Here is a 9411-nt window from a genome sequence, read left to right as displayed (position 1 = left end):
ATGAACCAGCAAACTGACAAAAGCAGAATATAACACGAAAGTGTTGTTGTGAGCGCGAGCGCCCTGTGGTCTAGTTATCCTTGCCGTACCAAAAGTTACGGTGTCAGTCAAGTCGCATGCGGCTCGGGAGGAAGGAAACAATACGATCCATCATCTTCAAGATTCTATACTGACGGCGTCTTGTCAGATCATTTATTCCGCGCGCACCGTTGCAGCTACCAATCTTCTCTGGTACACCTCGACACCTTCCCCCTTCCTCTATATTGCCTAAATCTCAGGCCACCGAGATCATCACCGGCCCCCAATACAGGCAACTTTCAAAACAGTGTGTACAGTGCATGCGATTGTGTAATCGCCGATTCAGGCTCGGAGAAGACGACGGAGCCATTTTTGCCCTGCTTTGCACCAAGATAGCAAGATGGATGGATTTTGAATAAGTAGTGTGATCAGGCAGGGGATAACTGCTTCAGGCCTGACTTGATGCAGCTTATCTATACTTTAGTACAGAATCTGACTACAACTCAAAACTACAGCTCCATCATCTATGAGATTCTGTACTTGGGCGTATTCTGACTAATATGCATCCTGGATGCAACGGAGTTCAGTCCAAACTACAGCTCAAAACAGTGCTACTTGATTCAGTACAATTCCATCTACATAATGCTCACACGTTCAATGTACTTTCTGCAGAAGTATCCAATCATACACACAATCAATTTGACATTTCAGTATAGGAGAACACAAATTCATCAGCTTCAGGGCATGCATAACATAATTGGGATTAGCAGTTAAACTGCATGATGGATCTCACACGCTACATGATTTATCGGTACACACCAAATTCAGTATTAGAGACAGAAAATTTGAGAATAAGCTCCAGTCTTTTTTGCACCAGCCTACTGTCCCCATTTACACACATGAGTGCGTTTATCCTCTCCTCCTTATCGGCCTGCACATGATATGTGAAGTGAGGATCCTTTGAACCAAGCTCCGCAAACACCTCCATCGTTTAACTAACATCATCAGCCGGTTGCTCGCGGCTTATTTTGCCACACAAGCTCCTTGAAGCTCTTTTTGTGAAAGGCACATTCTCCATCGACCCAAAGAAACTGCCTAATGTTGTGCACTTTAGCAGGGTTCACATTGTTCTGCCTCAAATTCTTCATCAAATCCCTGCTGTACACGTTGATGTGCTTGTGCGATCATCAGTGTATCGTCTGCGCATACGTGCGATACAATGAATGGTTCAGACTGCAGCAGCCTTATCAGAGTAGGGCACTAACGCCGGCAAGACCAGTATTATCCACAATAGATTTCCACTGCAACCACAATTTAACGACAAATGAGACGATGAACATGCTAGTGAAACAACCAGCTCATAAAGAAAGAATTGAAACCAGATTCACATACCGTCCTCTCAACATTCAGACAGCTTTTACCATATCGAATGCCAAATCCTTTCTCCCATAAATACAGATTGTAAAAATCGTATGCTTCACCCAATGTATCGAAGATTGTTCCGAGCTTCGGCACAATGGCGTTATCTCCAATATCTGAAGCAAATCCACGTATTGCCCTCTCCATGACAGTAGTTCGATTAGGACATTGGGCTCCTACCAGGGGCGGTAGCACCAATCCTCACTCTGCTTGCACAAAACAGAATTTATATCTTCAGTGCAGCTGATACTATACACAGTACTATCATATATTGATTATTTAAGCACATCAAACCATATGGCCAAAGCTGCTAACAAGTTCCATCGAAGGATTAATCAACATTGTCAGTACTATCAGTACAAGACCCATAAGCCATACCTATCTGAACCTAATTCAAAAATGACTGAGCATTATGTTGTCAGTACTATCTTGTGTGTACAAAATGATTCTTCCAATTATTCAGCTGCTGTCCTATGAATTATTCAGGAGCCTCCCCCTTCTGGGTTCGCTGTTGAACGAAACCAAAAAAATCAGAAATAGCACGACGAATCCATAGCTTCCGAGCTATTCTAAATATGACAAGAACTCTAATCAGGTTTATGATTCAGGGCTTGGGGACTGAACTTCACAATTTTCCACCGACCAACACTAATATTGCTACAATTTTTAAGCTGAAGAGTTACTATTTTTTCTGATGATTTTACTAATTTCCATTTCAGAAGTAACCAACCACTTTTCACTTAGGTTAAAAAAACACTTTCCACTTTTCCTAGCTATTCTAAATATGACGAATTACATACCGTCGTGTCCATCTGCTCAATTGACTGCTCCGAAGTTCGGGGAAGCTTCAGTTTCGCATCTGCCGCCCCTTGCGCCGCACAGATCTGCCCCATGGCGCTGCCCGACCACACTCTGAGTCTTGGCTGTTTGATCCATCCCATTGTGGTCGTCGGTGCTGATAGAAAGTTAGATAAAAATTGTGAACAAAAATAAGTAAAAGCCCCTCTTCTGGACAAAGTAAAATAAGAACCTCTGCTACTCTAATGTACATCCATGCAACCAAAACTCTGAGAAATACTTATAGCAACACTGATCAACAGTTCTCGAAAGACATTCCAGATTTTTGAACAACTACAGGCCATTTAAGTATTAACGATATCCAGAGGTTGTAAGCTCATGATACTCCTACTATCTCACGACTAACTATATCCGAGCATTTATTCATAGATCATGCATACTCATACTATTTTTATGTACAGAATCATGCTATATCTTTGTTAAATCAATTCCAATGCATGCACATGCACAAGTCTGAACTAAACAACCATATATGATGCATGAATTAAACGTAAACCAGCCAAGCCCCATGTGAAATAAAATACTCCCTCCGTAAATTAATATAAGAGCGTTTAGATCACTAAAATAGTGATCTAAACACTCTTATATTTGTTTACAGAGGGAGTACTGAATTTGTAAATTGATGAGTGAGAGAATTAACTGACCAATAGTTCTGTACTTCAGCAAGATATAGATGACAACATTCTATGAAAAGAAATCACACTGTCCTACAGAGCACAATCAAACCATTCCCGGTTCAGTTTAGTATAGAAGTACTACACTACTAAAGGAGAGCTAGTTCTCACATAGGAACAAAATAAGATCAATCACGCAGGGTCCAACATTCATATAGATAAAGAAATATCTATGCAACATCACGACACTTGCAAGGTAACTGTAAAGCATGCACATGGCACATCATATAACTATCCGAAACTTAAACAACTTCTATTTATGATTTAAAATTGAATCTAGTTGTAAATATGTTACAACATTCAATGAAGATTGCCGATTCTATACCTCAGATGTACCAGAAGATGTGTCCATTTTACTCTGCACATGTTTCTATAAAAAAATCATATGGCTCTGAAAAGAAAAATAGCAACGTTAAATGAATATTTTGGAAGTTTATCATACAAACCATGTCAATAAGGACATTTAAAAGATTCTATGCTTGCAATAATCTTTCAGCCCAAATCACCATCTGGATGCAAATAAGCATGAACATAGAAAGCGGCAGTCAGTTAGGCACATGAAACAGCGAGCTTCACAAGAAGTTTACGGCATGCTGGTAAGCACAAACGCCGAGAAAGTGGTAGTCAGTTAGGCACCTGAATAAAATCAAGCTTCACAAGAAGTTTCTACTGTGCAAAATGTCTCTGAGCATCACACAATCATGTGTAAAAGCATCTTATGATCCTGCAATCAACAATGTGAGCTTATTCAGCAGATTGCATCAAAACCTTTCTTGGTGATTAATAAGCTGGACAGAGCAATTGCCAAAGGTAGCACTTATGCATAAAAGGAAATAAATGGAGGAAAATGACATGAATTTCTTTAGCCTGAGCGAACACTACAAACAAATTCCAATAACACAGAGCAGTAAATGGTCCACATGGGAGCTTCATTAGGCAAGCAACCTAGCTAACAAATATTTGTTGCGTCCCTACTATGTGGTCGTACATGAAGAATCAAGAACACACGTGCAAAAAGCTAGTTCTAACTGAATTTAACTTTCTAACTGAATTTAACTTTCAGTTGGCATTTATCTCTCATGGTAGTTTCCATTTTTTTATAGAGAAACAAGATAGAGGAGAGCGAAGTAGAGAGGAGGCCGTGGTGACCAAGGAAACCTAAAATTCTGGACTGAATAAAAAGACATAAGTTGGGGAGAAATTTAGGTCAGTAGACTGCTGAGCTCCTGCATATGCATGATTTTACAAATGTGATACCTCAGTGCTCCCTTCAGTTTTGAACGACTCAAAGCATCTAATTATTCTGTTCTAAAATATTTTAATGTCTGCACTTTGGTACAGCAGCAACTGTCATGAACTGAATTATGGCTGAAGAATAAGAAAGTAGAACCTAGAAAGGTCTACCATGCATACACAACAAATCTGAACAAAAATAACGAACACTAATGATTCCAAGCAACGCATAACAAAACCATACTTTTGAAATATAACACGGGTCATTTTTTTATGTATTGTATATTAGCGCATTACTTATACAGCAGATGTCAAATTAAGCAGAAGTGGGTAGAAATCAGCAGAAGTGGACAACAAAAGTCAACAGCCCATCACCTTGCAATATATATATAACATACTTTCACCGACCATCATACCGCTAAACACCAAGGCGCATTGGCCATCCGCTTGAATTATTATTCTGCAGCAAAAGAAAAGAAAATACACATAGAGCACCAATTAGAAGGGCTCCTGCACACCCGTCAACGGTCTATATGGCAACAAAAACAAACCATTTGGTAATTCATCAAGCTGATGGTGTGCATTAGGTTGGGCTTGCTTACATGGTACATAGGCATTTAGGCTACAGAAATCTTTAGAGATCAGGAGTGCATGCAACAGAGGGGAAGCTCGCCTTGGGTCTCCCCTAAATTTTCCCATGGTTGGCAGAGGAGGTGAGGCTGGAGGCAGAGGTAGCGCCGCCACTCACGGCATAGCAGAGGCGAGTCGGACCGCCTCCCTAGCTGGCTGGTAGCGCTGCCTCCATGAGGGCCGGCCTGCTCCTTCACCCTGTCGCCGGCTTCCTCCCTCTTCCCTGTAGCTTCACCACATTATAAGCAGGCACTGCTTGGCACAGATATGGCAGCCACATTAGCATCTATAGGAGCAAACAAAATAGCAAACCTTGAACAAAACAACACATAGAAACGAGAGAGGGGCATAGGGAGGCGTGGAGGAGAAAAGACCTTGAGCTGCTGTTGATCCTCTCCATGTCTGGGCGTCATCATCCTCTCCTTCCCTACATCCACCAACAAAACAGAGCAAACAGGGAGGGGTGAGGGGGAAACCACATCCACGTCTGCCGAAAAGAACCAAACAGAGAGGGGGGAGAGGGGAGGGGGCACCTTGAACTCGAGTTGCTGGACGCCAACACCGTGGAGATCGTGGTTCAGGTGTAAGAAGCCCTCGACGACGGCTACCTGGGTGGCTGGGTGCGCCCCTCCTGCTGCTCCTCCTCCTCGAGCAGGACAAGGCTGGCGGCTGCAGCGCGAGAAGAAGGCCATGCTCCTGTATCCTGCTGCTCCCCTCCTCCTGTCTCGAGGGCAAGCTCCTCCTGCCGAGGCCGGATCGAGGCCGACAGGCACCGGCAGAGCACGGGGCGGCCGAGGCCGAGGCGCAGTGGAGAGGGAGGGGAGCGGGGCGGATCAAATCGAGCGCCGCCGTCGTCTCCCTGTGCCTGCCGCTGGAGGGAATGGTGAAGGGGAGGAGGAGGAGGCGCGGTGGAGAGCAGGGTAGAAGGGGATACCTAGGGTTTGTGGTGGCTGAGGGAGAGAGATCGAGGAGGGAGTGAGGGTTGTGGAGTGCGGGTGATTGGATTGGGCCGAGGGGCTTTCGACGGCAGGGTTACTCACGCCCCCGCAAATTGCGCGACGCGCACGCGGCATGCGGGGAGAGGGCGCACTCGCACCTCGAAACGGCTTACCCAGCAAATAGGCACAGGACAAGAGCCCATCCGTCATTGGCAACGTGAAGTTACCACGCGGTCAAAACCAGCAGCGAGAGCAGCGAGCATCTAACGGCCCAAACAAAGTCAAAGATCAAATTGACCATGATCCAACGGCCAACGAAGGCTGAAATCGGGGGAGCCTTCTGGAGGTGAGTTGGCTAGCTTTTTTTTTGTTTTAAATTATCTTGGGATGCCTTGGGCATCCGAAAGCTTGAGCTTTTGTGTATCCTTAATTCCTTTTATATCAGGGTTTCTCTAAATCTTAAAAACTTCATCCACACAAAACTCAACAAGAACTCATGATATAAGTTAGTATAAACCAAGGCAATAATCTTATCATTCTCTACTGTAGCAAATCACTAAAATTATTATTCAACATTGCATACTAAATTTTTCTGCATATTTAAAAGTCATATCCTCAAATAGAATCATTAATCACGCAAACATATGCATACAATGCAAACATAACAACAATCTGTCTAAACAGAACAATATGTAAAGAGTGTAATGTTCATCATACTTCCCTAAATCCAGAAATTCTGAAACATTACCAGATTGTAGAAAAATTATTATAGCTTACTATGCAAAAAGTTTCAACATTTTTATCACATTCTGACTTTTCTAGAGAATTTTTGCAACAGCAACAAACTTTCTGTTTTGAAACAGCCACAAGTAGACTCGCAAAATAAGCATGACAAAGGCTATACTTGATATTTTTATTAAAATAAAAGATGCAAAACATTATTATAAATAACAACAAGAAAATCCTAACAAAATAAAATGACGCTCCAAGCAAAACACATATCATGTGACGATAAAAATATAGCCTCAAGTAAGGTTACAGATAATGTTGGAGACGAAAGAAGGGATGCCTTCCGGGGCATCCCCAAGCTAGTTGCTTGGATCTTCCTTGAATATTACCTTGGGAGTTCCTTGGGAATCCCCAAGCTTAGGGTCTTGTCACTCCTTATTATCCTCATATCGACATCTCACCCAAAACTTGAAAACTTCAATCATACAAAACTTAACGGAAGATCGTGAGATAGGTTAGTATGATAAAGAGCAAACCATTTCACTTTGGCACTATCAAAGAAAATATTCATAATTATTTCCACACAATGCCTACTGTAGCATATCATTTCCACAATTTATATTAAGCAATATAAGCCATAGAAACTAGGAAACAAGCAAACTATGCATTGAAAACGGAATCTGTCAAAAACAGAACAGTCTGTAATGATTTGGAAAACAACCATATCTGCTACTCCAAAATTTCTGAAAAATTAGGACAATGCATGGAATTTTTATATACTTACATAAAATTAAGATCAAAATCACATTCTAGTGAATTTTAAAATTCCTGGATTGAGTGCAAAAGTTTCTGTTTTTGCACAGATTCAAGTCAACTATCATCCACACTATCCCAAAGGCTTTACTTGGCACTTTATTGAAAAAAGCAATAAAACATGATTACTACAGTAGCATAACCATGTGAACACACAAAAACAGTAGGTAAAAGTGTTGGGTTGTCTCCCAACATGCACTTTTCCTTAATGCCTTTTAGTTAGGCATGGTGAGTTCAATGATACTCGCATAAAAGATAAGAATTGAAACATAACAAGAGCATCATGAATCACATGGCACGAACATTTAAGTATAACCCACTTCCTATGCATAGGGATTTTGTGAGCAAACAATTTATGGGAACAAGAATCAACTAGCATAGGAAGGCAAAACAAGCAAAACTTCAAGATTTTCAACACATGAGGATACCGAATGGCTGATGCTTAAGGGCTATGCGGGAGAAGGGGTAGTTCACCAATGGGATAAGCCGAAGATCTCGGAGGACGACTGGAGCTTCCGTTCCCCAAAGAAGCAAGGGGGCCTGAAGAACAATAGCACGCTATGTAGCCCTGTCTCAACCCTGGCCTGCTGGTCACCCCAGGCGGCTATAACACCTCCTTTCAAGCTCAGAAGATCTGAAGGGATGGAAGCAAACGACGCCACGAAGATATCAGCATGATAAACAACCCCTACACCTACCCAGGCCTGCGCGTCGAGCGATCCGGGAGAAGGATCTGTAATGTGTTCTCTGTTTTATCTTAGTACTCTGGTTTTCCCTATTCGCTGAACTGCTCCTCTTAGTGAGCTAAGGTAAAACATACTGGCGCGTTTCGGGGTTTCATTCCCAGTAATGGAACCGGGGAGGGGGACCTCCTTGTTCATCTAAAAAAACTTGATATTATTGAGATTTGTAGAAGCACATGTTCCTCTCCCATAATAATTTTCAGAAGCATCATGAATGGATTCAAAAAATATAGCTATCACATAAAGAATTTTTTTCATGATCCACATGCATATTTTTTTTATTACTCTCACATGAGCAAATTTATTCTCATGAATAGTAGTGGGAGCAAACTCAACAAAATAACTATCATGGGATTGAAAATTAAAATCAGGATGGCAAGTTTCATGGTTATCATTATTATTTATAGCATACAAGTTATCAGCATAATCATCAAATATAGGAGGCATGCTTTCATCATAAAATTTTCTCATCAAAACTTGGGGAACTAAAAATATCATCTTCATCAAACATAGCATCCCCAAGCTTATGGCTTTGCATATCATTAGCATCATGGATATTTAAAGAATTCATACTAACAACGTTGCAATCATGCTCATCATTCATGGATTTTGTGCAAAACATTTTATTAAATTCTTCTTCTATCAATTGAGCGCAATTTTTTGATCCATCATTTTCACGGAAGACATTATAAAGATGACTAATATGAGACCACCTCAATTCCATTTTTTGTAGTTTTCTTGTATGAACCAAACTAGTGATAAAACAAGAAACTAAAAGATTCAATTGCAAGATCTAAAGATATACCTTCAAGCACTCACCTCCCCGGCAACGGCGCCAGAAAAGAGCTTGATGTCTACTACGCAACTTTATTCTTGTAGACTCGTGTTGGGCCTCCAAGAGTAGAGTTTTGTAGGACAGTAGGAATTTTCCTTCAAGTGGATGACCTAAGGTTTATCAATCTGTGGGAGGTGTAGGATGAAGATGGTCTCTCTCAAACAACCCTGCAGCCAAATAATAAAAATGATCCTGTGTCCCTAACACACCAAATACAATGGTAAATTGTATAGGTGCACTAGTTCGACGAAGAGATGGTAATAAAAGCGTAGTAATGATAGTAAATATTGATTTTTGTGATAGGAACAATAAAAAACAGCAAGGCAGCAATTGATAAAATGGAACACAAACAATATTGCAATTCTTGAAAATGAGGCCTAGGGTCCGTACTTTCGCTAGTGCATTCTCTCAACAATGCTAATCTAATTGGATCATATAACTATCCTCAACGTGCGATGAAGAATCACTCCAAAGTTTTTATCAAGCGGATAACATAAGAAGAAATTGTTTGTAGGGTATGA

At 41.2% G+C, this 9411-nt stretch overlaps 1 long non-coding RNA gene across 4 annotated transcripts; it reads right to left on the bottom strand.

Annotated features, from left to right (window-relative positions):
• Positions 1-678: 678 nt before the first annotated feature.
• On the bottom strand, positions 679-5843 carry LOC123138261 (uncharacterized). Of its 4 annotated transcripts, none has more exons than XR_006468921.1 (10): positions 5366-5843; positions 5207-5259; positions 4805-5084; positions 4578-4662; positions 3606-3693; positions 3295-3360; positions 2238-2392; positions 1816-1945; positions 1411-1643; positions 679-1319 (listed from the first exon to the last, which is right to left on the bottom strand). It is a non-coding gene; the product is annotated as an uncharacterized lncRNA (long non-coding RNA). The 4 variants fall into 4 exon arrangements; XR_006468920.1 differs by lacking the exon at positions 1816-1945 and adding an exon at positions 2940-3002 and having other exon boundaries at positions 5366-5842; XR_006468922.1 differs by lacking the exon at positions 1816-1945 and having other exon boundaries at positions 3295-3478; positions 5366-5842.
• Between the last annotated feature and the right edge of the window lie 3568 nt (positions 5844-9411).

The sequence above is a fragment of the Triticum aestivum genome, chromosome 6B (assembly GCF_018294505.1).
Source record: "Triticum aestivum cultivar Chinese Spring chromosome 6B, IWGSC CS RefSeq v2.1, whole genome shotgun sequence".
In the NCBI taxonomy this organism is placed as follows: Eukaryota; Viridiplantae; Streptophyta; class Magnoliopsida; order Poales; family Poaceae; genus Triticum; species Triticum aestivum.
The sequence above is the reverse complement of the archived record's forward strand: the minus strand, read 5'-3'. Positions and strand labels throughout refer to the sequence as shown.